The sequence below is a fragment of the Salmo trutta genome, chromosome 16 (genome assembly GCF_901001165.1).
Source record: "Salmo trutta chromosome 16, fSalTru1.1, whole genome shotgun sequence".
In the NCBI taxonomy this organism is placed as follows: Eukaryota; Metazoa; Chordata; class Actinopteri; order Salmoniformes; family Salmonidae; genus Salmo; species Salmo trutta.
The window spans coordinates 15929088-15945181 of record NC_042972.1 but is presented as its reverse complement, the minus strand read 5'-3'; the positions used below and the strand labels follow the sequence as shown (position 1 = coordinate 15945181).

General features: G+C 41.2%; 1 protein-coding gene across 2 annotated transcripts in view; it reads right to left on the bottom strand.

The window, feature by feature from the left end:
• LOC115150172 (disks large-associated protein 4-like) overlaps nt 1–13903 on the bottom strand; it is a 179469-nt gene extending 165566 nt beyond the window's left edge. For both annotated transcript variants that reach the window (XM_029693164.1, XM_029693166.1), the window contains exon 1: nt 13525–13903. The gene's annotated coding sequence lies outside the window, so the exon portion shown is untranslated. The remainder of the gene's footprint in view (nt 1–13524) is intronic.
• Nucleotides 13904–16094: the final 2191 nt, after the last annotated feature.

The window sequence follows — 16094 nt, the reverse complement described above, 5'->3', positions numbered from 1 at the left end:
TTACTGCTCATTGGTTTCCTGAGCTACCTTCTGAACTTGGCGGACTCTCCTTCTCTCTCTTTCTCTTTCCATTTCTCTCAATTCAATTGAATTCATTTCAAGGGGCTTTATTGGCATGGAAATTTAGGTTTACATTGCCAAAGCAAGTAAAAAGGATAAACAAAAGTGAAATAAACAATAAAATGGTGAACAGAAAACATTACATTCACACAAGTTCCAAAAGAATAAAGACATTTCAAATGTCATATTATGTCTATATACAGTGTTGTAACAATGTGCAAATACTGTAGGTAAAGTAAAAAAAGGGAAAGTAAATAAACATAAATATAGGTTGTATTTACAATGGTGTTTGTTCTTCACTGTTTGCCCTTTTCTTGTGGCAACAGGTCACAAATATTGCTGCTGTGATTGCACACTGTGGTATTTCCCACAATAAATATGGGAGTTTATCAAAATTGGATTAGTTTTCAAATTCTTTGTGGGTCTGTGTAATCTGAGGGAAATATGTGTCTCTAATATGGTCATACATTTGGCAGGAGGTTAGGAAGTGCAACTCAGTTTCCACCTAATTTTGTGGGCAGTGTGCACGTAGCCAGTATTCTCTTGAGAGCCAGGTCTGCCTACAGCGAACTTTCTCAAAAGCAAGGCTATGCTCACTGAGTCTGTACATAGTCAAAGCTTTCCCACAGTGTACTCTCTGTTTAGGGCCAAAAAGCATTCTCATTTGCTCAGTTTTTTTGTTAATTCTTTCCAATGTGTCAAGTAATTATCTTTTTATTTTCTCATGATTTGGTTGGGTCTAATTGCTTAGGGGACTCTTCTCCAGGTTCATCTCTCTGTAGGTGATTACTTTGCTGTGGAAGGTTTGGGAATCGCTTCCTTTTAAGTGGTTGTAGAATTGAACAGCTCTTTTCTGGATTTTGACAATTAGCGGGTATCGGCCTCATTCTACTCTGCATGCATTATTTGGTGTTTTATGTTCTGCGTGGATGATATTTTTGCTGAATTTTGCAAGCAGAGTCTAAATCTTTGTTTTGGTTTGTTTGCTTGTCAATTAGGGTGTGCAGGGTGGATACGTGGTCTTTCGTATGGTAATTTGGTAAAAAGCCAATTTGACATTTGCTCAGTACATTGTTTTCACAGAGGAAATGTACAAGTATGCTGTTAAAATTATAATGAAGAGGATTTTTCCAAGGTTGTTGTTAACGCATATCCCACGGTAGTTATTTGTCTCCACTTTTGTGTATTTGGGGTTTTTCAGTCCTTGGTTACAAATAATGGGGAAGATGCCAGAGCTGAGGATGATGTCAAAGAGTTTAAGTATAACCAATTGGAGTTTGTAGTCTGTATATTGTATCATTTAATGTAGAATACCATCAACACCACAGGCCTTTTTGGGTTGGAGGGTTTGTATTTTGTCCTGTAGTTCATTCAATGTAATTGGAGAATCCAGTGGGTTCTGGTAGTCTTTAATAGTTGATTCCAAGATTTGTAATTGATCCTGTATACGTTTTTGCGGTTTGTTCTTTGTTATAGAGCCAAACATATTGGAGAAGTGATTTACCCAGACATCTCTGTTTTGGATAGATAACTCTTCGTGTTGTTGTTTGTTATGTGTTTTCCAATTTCCCCAGAAGTGGTTAGATTCTATGGATTCTTCAATTACATTGAGCTGATTTCTGACGTGCTGTTCCTTCTTTTTTCCGTAGTGTATTTCTGTATTGTTTTAGTGATTCACCATAGTAAAGGCATAGACTCAGGTTTTCTGAGTCTATCTTTTTGGTTGTATAGGTTTCTCAATTTCTTTCTTAGATTTTTGCATTCTTCATCAAACCATTTGTCATTATTGTTAATTTTGTTAGGTTGCTCGCTTGACATTTTTAGATTTGATAGGGAAGCTGAAAGGTCAAATGTACTGTTTAGGCTTTCTATTGCCAAGTTTACACCTTCACCATTACAGTGAAATGTTTTGTCAGTGAAGTTGTTTAAACGGGATTGAATTTGTTGTGCCTAATTGTTTTTTTCTATAGCATTTCTTAATACTGTGCAGTTCCTTTGGCTTTGGTGCCTCATGATTGACTATTGCTCTGTTCAGGTAGACTGTGATTTTGCCGTGAACTGATAGGGGTGTTAGTGGGCTGACTGTGAACACTCTGAGAGACTCTGTGTTGAGGTCAGTGATGAAGTAATCTACAGTTCTACTGCCAAGGGATGAGCTATAGGTGTACCTACTATAGGAGTCCCCTTGAAGCCTACCATTGACTATGTACAGACCCAGCGTGCAACAGAGCTGCAGGAGTTGTGACCCATTTTTGTGGTTTGTTTTGCCATTGTTGTGTCTAGGGGGGCATATTTGGGAGGGAATACTGCCACCTCAAGGTAGGTGTTTGTCCCCCTGTGTACTGAGTGTCAGGTTATTGTCCAGTTCTGGAATTTAGGTCACCACAGACTAGTACATCTCCCTGAGCCTGGAAATGGTTGATCTCCCCCTCTAGGATAGAGAAACTGTCATCGTTAAAGTATGGGGATTCTATTGGGGGGAAAGAGGTAACACACATGAGGACATTTTTCTCTGTTGAGATAGATGTAAAATGTTCCTGTTTTGACTAATTTAATAGAGTGTGTGAGGTCTGTTCTATACCAAATTAGCATACCCCCTGAGTCGCTTCCTTGTTTCAAACCTGGTAGTTTGGTGGATGGGACTCCCAGCTCTCAGTAATCAAGAGGGCAACCAGAGGTCTGTCTTCTCTATACCATATTTCTTGTAGGATGACAATGTCTGTATTTCCAATTTCTTTGATGAAGTCTGCGTTCCTGCTCTTTAGGCCAAAGGCAGATGACTTCAGACCTTATATATTCGAGGATGAGATTGTAAAAGCTTTGTGTTCCATAGTGTTTAGTGTTGTTTTTGTGTGGTTTAGGCCCGGACCATTACAGTAGGTATGAGCAGGGCATGTTGAGCATCTGATACATACCTCTTAGGTCGCAGGATGGGGCTTGGTGGGGTGCATTAATGGGGGTTGAGCCTGAACGTCACACACTTGCTAGATCCAGGACACACACACACACACACACACACACACACACACACACACACACACACACACACACACACACACACACACACACACACACACACACACACACACAGACCTTTCAATCTTTGAAGCTTCTGAATAAACTTTCATCTGGTAAAATTTGAATCTGAATTAAGCCTGTGGATACAGGCTGATCAAAGCAAAAACACACAGTGAAAATGCACATGGAATCTGTGCAGTACAAGACAATCAATATGGAAAACCTAATCATGACATGGTGTTCATTTCTTTCCTCTTGTGTTTTTTTCAGTAGTGTCAAGCTATTAACTGTGCCATTAATTGTTTTTATTGTTCCCCGGGTGCATGAAGTCGCAGTTAATATGCAATTTGTGCTGGGGAATTGCTCTATAGCTACCTATCTTCAACAACAAAGCAATTAAAGGGCTTATCCTACACAGAGCTTAGAAGGGACACACCATGTGTCCGCTCCACTGGGAAACACGGGAAGGACAATGTCACACAAATAGACCTGGGTTCAAATAGTATTTAAAATCTACATTGAGCGTTTACTTAAGGTTCCTGAAATGCCATATGGGCGGAGTTTGCAGTATTTTGACTATTCCGAGTGGTTCCATTAACCCAGACAAGCTCATTCAAGCACAAATATAGTATTTGAAATGGTTTCAAAAAGTATTTGAACCCATGTCTGAACGTCACACACAAAACAGTAACGTAGGCATGCTCTTGGACTGTCAAACAGGAAACCCAAAATCATTTCATTACTGTACTACTAAATGCACAGCTATTATAACTAATTCATGCTTATTACATGATTACAAAGGTATTATGAACTGTAATGCTATGCTATGCTATGCTATGCTATGCATTCCTTATAGGGCCCTTGACTGTAAGGCTGCAACACAATAATTGAGAGTCAGAAACGAGCTTTGACGACTTCATCTCATATGCTCAACAGCCTAATCCGAAGTCAGTATACAGTATTCTAGTCACAGACACCGTCGGTTAAATTGATTCTGTTCACCTCAATGGGGAGAGATGATTACCGTGCCAGTGTTCACATAACAACTGGATTGAACATAGACGACAGAGGAAAAAGTAAGGCAGAGCACATCTCTTTAATTTCATTTCTTATCCAGATACACACCAGGGAACACGTATTACAATGAAGCCTTTTAATAAATTGAGAAGCAAGAAGGTCTCGGTCTAATTCTCCAACAATTATTTAATCTCCTTACGAGAGGGATAGATACCTGTGTCCTCGGATTTGAGCTAATGCTCCGTTAAGAATTCCTGTTTTTTTTTCCATCACTGTGATTTAACCAGGGGATGTACAGTTGGCGAACACTTGAAAATTCCTGTCAGTAACATTTTATGCACTATTATGCTAAATTAGTGCTACCGTTAGTGCTACCGATAATGTTTAGCTTTGACGGCAAGTCTTCATCTCCACTGGCAATATATGTTTCCCGCCCTTTTTTACCACTACCTCCCTGGAGTTATCCAATAAGCAGGCTGCACATTAGACCTACAGTACAGTATATCTCACCTGTCTCACCTTTGAAACCATAACACATTCTATCATGAAAACAGAAGACAAAGACCTTTACTCACTGCAGTTCCCAGGTTCACTGTTATGATTGAGTGGCCGGCAGCTCGACCAGCACCTCACAGAGATGCATCTGTCGAGAGACGGCCATTTTATCTCCATTAGAGATAGTGCCAGAAACAGGCCGGCTAGCTAGCGGCTAGGCTATCATTCACACTAGGAAGGCAGGCGATTTGATTGAGGCCATTCAGAGAGAGGTCTTAGGTATGGGGAGAGAGTGCGGGATGTAGAGAGAAAGAGAGATCAGAGTATGAGAGGGAGGTAGAAAAACAGAAGGAGAGAGTTGGAGAGAGTGCCAACAGGGAACAGATAGGCTACGGTAATGTGGGCATTTCCTTCTAAAGCCTATCTTGTATGGGGGTGATGTGGCACCGTGACATGTCAAAATGGATTCTACGGGTGTTGTACTGACGGGGTGAGGTGAGGACAAATTAACAATTGGAAGAGAGCGAGAGGTGTTTGTTCTTCCTCTCTGTCTGCCTCACTCTGTCTATCTCTCCCCCTTTCATCAGTACCTCCCTCTGTATCGCTCTCTCTCTCTCATTCACTTTCTCTCTATCTCTGGTGTCTCTATTTGTCACTGCTCTGAGTTAAAGAGGCCATTGTCGAACCTCAAAAAATTAGCCTCTATCTAGGGAGGGAGGGAGGGAGGGAGGGAGGGAGGGAAGGAAGGAAGGAAGGAAGGAAGGAAGGAAGGAAGGAAGGAAAGAGGGAGAGAGGGAGGGAGGGAGGGATGGAAGAAGGTCCGCTATGCTGTGTTCAATGTTCACTCTCTTCACAAAGCTTTCAGGTGAAAATTCTCCCGATCTTGATTACAATACACCTACTTCCCTTTGAATCCTGTCAATACTCTAAGCTTAGAAAGCCTCAGGCCACCCCCACGCAAACACACTTGACCGCCCTCCTGAAGCTGCCCTCCTCATCTGCTACACATACTAATGCTAGTGTGGACATGAGGACACATTAGGAAACGTTGAATAGGTCAGTTGCAAAAGTCTCTGCTGAGCTGTCAATGATTGGGGATCTGATAGGCTCTATAGCCCAAGCAATCATCCTGTGTAACACATACTGTAGCACTGCCTCCATCACACCCAGACCCACCTGCTTCCTCCTCCCACACCCACACCCACACCCACACACACGCACACACACGCGCACGCGCCCGCGCACGCACACGCCCACGCGCACGCGCCCACGCCCACGCCCACGCACACGCACACACACACACACAGACAAACAGACACACAAACACACACACACACGCACACACACACACACACACACACACACACACACACACACACACACACACACACACACACAGACAAACAGACACACAAACACACAGCAAAAGTTATTTCACACTCCATTGGCCCTCATCAATTATAGATCAGCGTGGTTATTTTCATACATGTTCTATTAGGCTGGCCTGTTAATTACATTGAAGTGAATGGATCCCACTCTGTGTGGTGCTGGAGATCTGACTCCAGACCTGGGTTCAAATACTATTTGAAATAATTTCAAATACTTTAGCTGGGATTGATTGAGCTTGCCTGGTGCAATGACACCAATATAATAGTGGCAAGACTGCAGAACCCCACCCATCTGGCACTCCAGGGCAGGCTAGCGCAAACACTTAAAGTAGTTGAACCCAGGTCAGTACAGATGCAGACTGAGGCTTCTCATCATGGGGTTACGAGGGCAAAATGGGGATGGGAGGTCCTAGAGATACAGCATGTTACGGGATACATATGTTCTGTCAGCTGATTATAATTGTGTGATAGGATGTTGATCCATGGTGAAATCACCATCTCTATTGAAAAATATATTGGAGTCATGTGTAAGGCTAAGCAAAGTGGACCTTCCATTTCAGAGACATTTCTCAGGAGGCAACAGACGGTTGTTAGACCTAAGGTGGGCGTTGAAGCATAACACATATAGTCATTAGCAGAGAGTTGGAATACTGAACAATTGCCTTTTTTTAAAGTTAGCTTTCCTTTGAGAATAAACCGTAGAAAAAATGTTGGGGGGAGAAAAACACAGCTTAAAGCCATTGTCAGTTTATGTAGTGTATAAATCATATTAGCAGCAATTACTATATTATGTACAGAGAGAAGATAATTGAATAGTATTGGTTACCCTCCATGTAACCATTTTCACAGTCTTGTATAGTTCACGCAATACATATGATACATTAACTCACATAAAGTATGTGACCTGTGGTGGTCTAGCAGTTAATGCCACTGCCTTTCTAGCACGTCATCTCTCCTCCTTACTTTCCTGTCTCTCTTCACTGTCTCTGGCTAATAAACCAGAAAAATCCAAAACAACAAGAACTCACACAGAGTTTAACCTAACAAGTCTAACAGTATGAAAACACCTACATATATAACTAATTTCACCATATTTGACAACTAAAACCAAACAACAACCCCTGTCCACACTTTCAAATAGCAGTTAGCGGCAACACAGCCTTATCGCTCGCTTGTACCGCTTCAACTTGAAACCTGTACTTGCTGTGTGTAGAATAACAACTGCCTCAGCAGAGCGACATAGACTAACCCCTGCCATGCCATGAGTTTGGGCATCATGCCAGTCTTGTTTCCCCGAGAAGGGTGGCTCGCGTCTCCCTGCCAGGTTACTTGAAGCCTTAGTGACCGTGACTAAGCAGCTCGTGACTAAGCAGCTTGGGGAAGACGGACATTTTAATTAGAGGCGTATCGCTTCGGGTTGGGACGAGTGGGGAGTACTTTATTGATGTCAAGAATCTCTTACTAACTCTTCCCATCCCGTCCCCACATTTCAATACCACTGAGACTCAGGAGAAGATTGAGAGTGGGAGAAGAGACAACAGGACTGCAGTCCAATTGAAGGAGTTTGGGAAAGAACCCCAGAGGAACGAGGCAGGGGTGCACAATACCACCACTTGTGTTCTGCAGTCTGGCTGGTTTTCAGTTCTGCAGTCAAGGCTGGTTATCAGTTCTGCAGTCCTGCTGGTTATCAGTTCTGCAGTCCAGCTGGTTTTCAGTTCTGCAGTCCTGCTGGTTATCAGTTCTGCATTCCTGCTTGTTATCAGTTCTGCAGTCCTGCTGGTTTTCAGTTCTGCAGACCTGCTGGTTATCAGTTCTGCAGACCTGCTGGTTATCAGTTTTGCAGACCTGCTGGTTATCAGTTCTGCAGACCTGCTGGTTATCAGTTCTGCAGACCTGCTGGTTTTCAGTTCTGCAGTCTTGCTGGTTATCAGTTCTGCAGACCTGCTGGTTTTCAGTTCTGCAGTCCTGCTGGTTATCAGTTCTGCAGTCCTGCTGGTTATCAGTTCTGCAGACCTGCTGGTTATCAGTTCTGTAGTCCTGCTGGTTATCAGTTCTGCAGTCCTGCTGGTTATCAGTTCTGCAGTCTTGCTGGTTATCAGTTCTGCAGTCCTGCTGGTTATCAGTACTGCAGTCCTGCTGGTTATCAGTTCTGCAGTCCTGCTGCTTATCAGTTCTGCAGTTCTGCTGGTTATCAGTTCTGCAGACCTACTGGTTTTCAGTTCTGCAGTCCTGCTGGTTATCAGTTCTGCAGTCCTGCTGGTTATCAGTTCTGCAGTCCTGCTGGTTATCAGTTCTGCAGTCCTGCTGGTTATCAGTTCTGCAGACCTGCTGGGTTTCAGTTCTGCAGTCCTGCTGGTTTTCAGTTGTTTGATCGGTGGATGTTATACTGGTTTGGCTAGTCTACCCACCTGGTTTCTCAGGGATAAATTAAGTTCATAAGGCAAGGACAAACATTTTGCAGGACTTTGGCTCTCGAAGACCAGAGCTGTGCACTGCAGAGGCAGACAGACAGTCAACATGTTCATGTCATATCTGCATGTGCATTAGATCTCCAATCCAAAGTTAAATCTAGAATTGGCTTCCTACTTCGCAACAAAGCATCCTTCACTCATGCTGCCAAACATACCCTCGTAAAACTGACCATCCTACCAATCCTCGACTTCGGCGATGTCATTTACAAAATAGCCTCCAATACCCTACTCAACAAGCTGGATGCAGTCTATCACAGTGACATCTGTTTTGTCACCAAAGCCCCATATACTACCCACCACTGCGACCTGTACGCTCTCGTTGGCTGGCCTTCGCTTCATAATTGTCGCCAAACACATTGGCTCCAGGTCATCTACAAGACCCTGCTAGGTAAAGTCCCCCCTTATCTCCGCTCACTGGTCACCATAGCAGCACCCACCTGTAGGACGCGCTCCAGCAGGTATATCTCTCTGGTCACCCCTAAAGCCAACTCCTCCTTTGGTCGTCTCTCCTTCCAGTTCTCTGCTGCCAATGACTGGAACGAACTACAAAAATCTCTGAAACTGGAAACACTTATCTCCCTCACTAGCTTTAAGCACCAGCTATCAGAGCAGCTCCCAGATCACTGCACCTGTACATAGCCCATCTATAATTTAGCCCAAACTACTACCTCTTCCCCTACTGTATTTATTTATTTTATGTATTTTGCTCCTTTGCACCATATTATTTATATTTTAACTTTGAAGTTTCTTCAAACTACAAATCTACCATTCCAGTGTTTTACTTGCTATACTTTATTTACTTTGCCACCATGGCCTTTTTTGCCTTTACCTCCCTTATCTCACATCATTTGCTCACATTGTATATAGTCTTATTTTTTTCTACTGCATCATTGATTGTATGTTGTTTTACTCCATGTGTAACTCTGTGTTTTTGTATGTTGTCGAACTGCTTTGCTTTATCTTGGCCAGGTCGCAATTGTAAATGAGAACTTGTTCTCAACTTGCCTACCTGGTTAAATAAAGGTGAAATAAATAAAATAAATAAAAAGATGTCCACACACAATGAAAGGCCTTTAAAGTACTTGTTGCTACATGTCTATAAAAACTGGTGCTCTCTAGAACCTAAAAAGGTTATTTGGCTGTCTCCATAGGAGAACCCTTTGAAGAACCCTTTTTGGTTCAAGGTAAAGCCCTTTTGGTTCCAGGTAGAACCCTTTTGGGTTCCTTGTAGAACCCTTTCCAGAAAGGGTTCTACATGAAACTCAAAAAGGTTTTACCAGGAACCAAAAAAGGTTCTACCTGGAACCATAAAGGGTTCTCCTACGGGGACAGTCAAAGAACCCTTTTGGAACCCTTTTTTCTAAGAGTGTACCGTAACAAAGTATATTTCATATGAAGACAGACCTTGAGAAGGTAGCCTACAATGCAATTTCTCCAAAGCATTGAAAATAGTTTGAAAAGAACAGCCCTTGAAAATGAAGAAAAGTTACAACGACAGTGATAATTTTAAGGGTACAATATACATTTTCTTGCCATCACATGAATGAAATGTTCTATCACTAACAAGATATTCAATGACAGCTAACTACAACGTTTAGGCAAAAAGCTCAATGAAATTCACATTTGCCTTCCTGGCAATCAGAGTCCTCTTGTAGTTATCCTGGAGTAATCAGACTGCTGATTACTTCTGTTCATTATAAACTATCGCTGTGCAACATCCACATCCACTTAATTTTCAATATTCTTTGTTGATCCCTGTTGCATTGCCACTGTCTAATTAGAAGCTGAGCTAGCTGCTTCTAACAGAGCCCTCTGTCAATGTTGTAATGTCTGTGGCTGACTTTTAAAATCCCAAACATCTTCTGGCATATGGAGAGGGGCTGTTTGACATTTTCACAGACTAAATTATTCACACTTTTGACAATACCAGAGACGTGGCGAAAGCTGAAGAAGGTCATTTAAAGTCCTGCGACTGTTTTTGCTCTTAATCGAGGAAAAAGGAATCACCCTTGCAGGGCCTAGTTTGAAGGCAAACAAAGCAAAGCTATGATCTTTATAGGTTATAGCTTTGCTGAAAGGAGATTTTACACCAAAACAAAGCACACATGTTGATATGAACGTGAGGTTTGCCTTTTTGCCTCTGCAGATACTAGGCCTATGTTAAGCACAAAAGCAGAGAGGGATGACAGTTGCTACTTTGTCTGTTTGTGTAAGCTTAAACTTCAAAGCATACCCACTGATGCTGTAGAGTATTAGTGTGTGTGTTCTCCTGTGCTTGCTTCCCTTTTCTCTCCCCATACCTCAGCCCGGGAAGTCAATACAATGACATCCACATTCTTTCTCTCGTTTCCTTCTCTTGTCAGACAGCCATAATAACTCATTCACAACCATAGCTTTGCAATGGATGCACCCAAAGTCAATAAAGATGCTTTTGGAATCTACCAGCTTACAAGAAAAGGCTGAGAATCTTTGCCAAAGCTATCTTGGAGGAGCAGAAGCCCTGAATTTTCTTTGTATTTGTTTTTCTTTCACTCTCAGAATTCTCATTTTTCTCATTGATGTAACATGGTGTAATCTAGCGGTCCGTCTGAGAACTGGAATGCACACCTTCATCTCTGCAGATATTCATTAAAGTGTTGGCTATACATAATGCTTGTCCTACCCCTGCCATAATATTATATTATCCTGTTAAACCTATGCGCAAATAGACTAAATAGCAATGACCTACCCTTTGTATACTCCTGGGGTTAGGAGAAATTAGATATCAGTTGAATTTTGACCCATTACGTAGGTTACTGTAAAACTACTGGAGTTGTACATAGGTTTTATATAAGAACGGGCCACAGGGTTTGTGACAGGTCATACGTAAACAAACATTTTAAACACTTAGCGGCTGAATTCACATACAAAGAATTAGTGTGATGTAAACATCAACAATCAAAAGCTTAAAATAAGTATTTTAAACAGGGCTTTATCCATCTGTGTGTGTGTGTGTGTGTGTGTGTGTGTGGAAGATGAGAGAAACTGGCGAACATGACATGAGTAAGTACATATGAGCTAAAGAGAAAGAGGGTGAGAGCGTAAAAATGAGAGGAGAGGGACTCCAAACTGGCTGCGGACGCCCATACCCTGGCAGCTCTTCTCTTTTTACCCCATTTTTTATAACTGAAACAAATTGAGGCCACTAATGCAGTTAGGCCATGCTATTGAGGTCACACAAAAAAACTGTTCAAAGGGCACTAAACCTGATGTTAATTTGATGGCATGAAAGACACATTTACCTAATACTGTAGTCGGGCACATTATGGCGCACTTTCCTTTCAGGGCAAAACATAACTCTTATCCTCATGACAACCACACAGTAAAGGGAGAGTTGCCGAAGTCGATTGGCCATTATGGACAACATATGAATAAATGGTGCGGAAAAATGCTATTGATTTATTTTGATTAACGGTCTATCTTTGGCCCAGCACGTGGTGTGTCTGTCACTGTGAATTAGATGCAGTGACTCATTTTGGCTCGTAGTATAAATGACTCTATAATTAGTCTTCACCAGAGCGAGGACATGGTCATCATCTCTAGTAAGACGAGTCATCATTGCTCCCTTTCAGAAACAACCCCCAGGCCAAGGCCTACAAGCCCTGCCTCTGCCCATAGGCACTTTTGTAGATCTAAACTGGATAGGCATAAGTAATATGCAACGATTCCATATCACCTATCAGACGGCAGGTAGGAGCTCCAATATTGCTTATACCTAGAATATTAGTTCAGATCAACATGAAGCAACTACCCGCTGGGCACAGATGTCAATTCAATGTCTATTTCATGTCGGTTCAACGTGGAAATAATGTTTATTAAGTTGGTAGGGTTTAAGCTCTAAGGTAAGGACAAGGGGGTTGTGTCCTGACAGGTTCCAAGTGTTCAATAGGTCCATGTGAAGTTCAATAGCTCATTTCTCGTCAAAGCTGAAGTAGAGCTGCTGACCATTTTGTCATAGTATGATAAGAATCGTAGTCATAAGAATCAGCAGTCTGTAGATGTTACCAAATCATCAAAACATATTACTTGCCAATATTGGACCATCAATATTCCTCCTGCAGCATGTCAACAACTCTACATCCCCACCAGACCCTCATACTCTGAGGGTGGGAGAATCGGTGGCTACAACCATTCTCTGTCACTGACAAATACATATAAGGCAAGAGAAGATAGTTACATGCGTCAAACTTCAAAGTAGTTGGACATTATGGTACTTTGGCCCAACGCCGACTCATAGGTGTTGGAAGCAGACACGCACTGTTAACAAGAGTCACATCACTGCCACATGACAACCCAGTGAGTGGTACGCTCTATTTTTATCGTCTAAGCTTTCTGAAAAGTGGTTTCATCCGAATAGTGCGACGCGACATTGTCTCCAAGGTGTGCAAAACAACACATAAACCAACTCAAAAACCACGGACTAGGCTACTGCAAGGGTCAATGTTGATATTTAGTGTTGCGTCTCTTCTTACCTTCAAAGAAACCAAACCTGCTTTTGTTTGACTTGGCTCAACAACATGGATAAATATATCTCCAAGAATTCCTAATACGACACTTTTTCTTTCTCTATTCATCGCTCAAGCCCCCTCTATCGCCAAAGGAAAAGCCTCTATGTTCAACATTATTAGGCTACTACTATTATTTGTTTAATTGAATAGTGAGGTTATTGCTTTAAATCAATCTCCAAAAGCTCTGTTAATGGACAAAACGACTTGGCCTACATGTCATGCCACACAAGCGGCTGAAATAACCCAGTTTAAAAAAAGATCACCTGCCAACCAGCATCAATTCATTCCTGTAGCCTAATGCACAAATATATAAAAATAAAATACTATGATTAAAACCACCATCGAGTACAGTATAAATAAATTGATGCCAACCACTTATGCAGTCGCTGAATAACATTATAACTGGCGTTCGTAAGCATGTATTTCCTGTGCCATGTGTTTGGTTATTTATTTAGTTTATTAGCCTAAACTACAAACGCCCATGTAAACATCATACCACAATGTATTAATCCGTTTTTCAAATCTTACCTTCGGAGTCCTCAAATCGGATATTCAATCGGTTTGGAGAAAGATTGAACTAGACTTGATGTGCGATTATCCTGCTCATATTGACGAGAACTTCCTAATCGGGCTATATTTTGAAGACCGGCAGCAACGTTTTTGAGAAGAAATAAAAAAGGGTAATAAACACAAATATGATAAACGAACGCAGTGCTCCAGTTTTTAAATAGCACACTTTACCGATGTCGAGTCGGTTATTCGTCCGTCTCTCCGTTTATGGGAAATGCAAGCGCCCAGGTTCACAGCGATCCCCATTACTGAGCAGTTCATATACGTTTGCATTAGGGAGACAGCCTAGACAGGGGCTCTGTCAGGCCAGGCAGGCAGGCGAGGCAGAGATGCTGCAACGCTCTCAGGCCACTTGGGAAACGGAAAGAGAGAGAGAGAGAGAGAGAGAGAGAGAGAGAGAGAGAGAGAGAGAGAGAGAGAGAGAGAGAGAGAGAGAGAGAGAGAGAGAGAGAGAGAGAGAGAGAGAGAGAGAGAGAGAAATTCAAATCAGCACCATGGAAAGCACTGGAGCAGGTTGCTTTGATGGGTGATTTGCATGAGGTTTGAAGATTATGAATGAATTTGCAAGAAATAACATTGCAATAAAAATAAATAACTAATGTGATTTAATTCTTATACCATACGAATACTCTCCGCTATTAGATTTCCAAACCAGACGGCAGGATTTTCTTGTTTTTTAATTTACGAATAGCCAGGGACACTCCAACACTCAGACATAAACTACAAACAAAGCATTTGTGTTTAGTCAGTCCGCCAGATCAGATGCAGTAAGGATGACCAGGGATTTTCTCTTTAAGTGCGTGAATTAGAACATTTTCCTGTCCTGCTAAGCATTCAAAATGTAACGAGTACTTTTGGGTTTCAGGGAAAATGTATGGGGTAGAACGTACATTATTTTATTTAGAAATGTAGTGGAGTAAAAGTAAAAGTTGTCAAAAAGTAAATAGTCAATTAAACAGGGTTGGGTAGGTTACTTTCTAAATGTAACCTGTTACAGTTACTAGTTACCTGTTCAAAATTGTAATCAGTAATGTCATTTTGGGATTACCAAAACCCAGTAACTAATCTGATTACATTCCATTACTTTTAGATGACTTTCCCGAGGCATTAGAAGAAGACAAGAATGTATGTTACCAATTGAACGACATCTATTGCAGGATAAATCAATGTTAAAGTTTACATAGCTGGCCATATATGGATGTAAAATTTTACTTTATGGGTTGGTTATGTAGGCTTCTTCTAACCCATCACTTTCTACTACATAGTAGATAGTAATATAGTAATTCGATTAACTTATATCTTCACATTAAAAACAAAAGTCTATCAGAATTCCTGTCATTCCAATAAATGTTATACACCATTATCTTCAAGAATAGGACTTGGAAATATGGAAGTATAGATTAGCTAAATGGTTTTACCTGAACATGACCCCAAAACTAAGGACTTATTAACCAGCCCTACTGTTTATTATGATTTGTGGTCATGGAGGACTGATTGGGCTCATTGATTCCAGTTGAAAAATAAATGCTGCACTCATGGAATGGCATGCTTTGGCCACTACTGAAAAGTGCTATTTACACGTGAAAAATGAATGCCATACGCTGCATTTGCATTTGTTTACATTTTTGTTGGTGACATTTTGATATCTTGATAATATGCAGCTGTTTAAACGGCAAATCCACAGATGAAACATTAACATAACAGTCGCCCTGCCTCTGTTTTGGTTAAAAGCTGAGTGATGGGCCTGGAAAAATGTAACCACTCTCAGATGGATGCAAGGACTGACCATCCATGATATCAAAATGATTGTTTTAACCATATTATGAGGCTATACAGTGTATGATTACATTTACAATGTTTGCAAAGATTGGAGTAAAACAAGCTTATATTTTGGGTTCTCATGGAGTGTGACAGTTGAACTAAACTCATGAGGCATTTATAAGTTATAATCTTCAACAATCAATGGATATAAAGTACCAGTCAAAAGTTTGGACACACCTACTCATTCGAGGGGTTTTCTTTATTTTTACTATTTCTACATTGTAGAATAATAGGGAATACATCAAAACTATGCAATAACACATATGAAATCATGTAGTAACCCCAAAAAATGTTAAACAAATCTAAGTATATTTTATATTTGAGATTCTTCAAAGTAGCCTCCCTTTGCGCACTCTTTCCATTGAAGTGTCAAAAAAAAAATTCTCGCAAACATCCTTTCTGAATTTATAAGTAATCCTCAGAGTGATCATCTAGTTTTTCGAAAGTATCTGTAATCTGATATTTTTGTATGAGGTGGGTTTGGAGGGGGGGAGGGATGTGGGTCTGTAGTCCAATCGAACACAACCCTAGTTGTGAAATTTAAAGGTTTGCCCTTGTCAGTAGTTTTCACAGCCTACTGTATATTAGAGACTTGGAGCATGTGTAATGGTTGGGATGGCGCCGGAGGGGATGGCTGCCGTTTTATGGGCTCTTAACCAACTGTGTTATTTTTTTTGTTTTTTCGCATTGTTTGTAACTTATTTTGT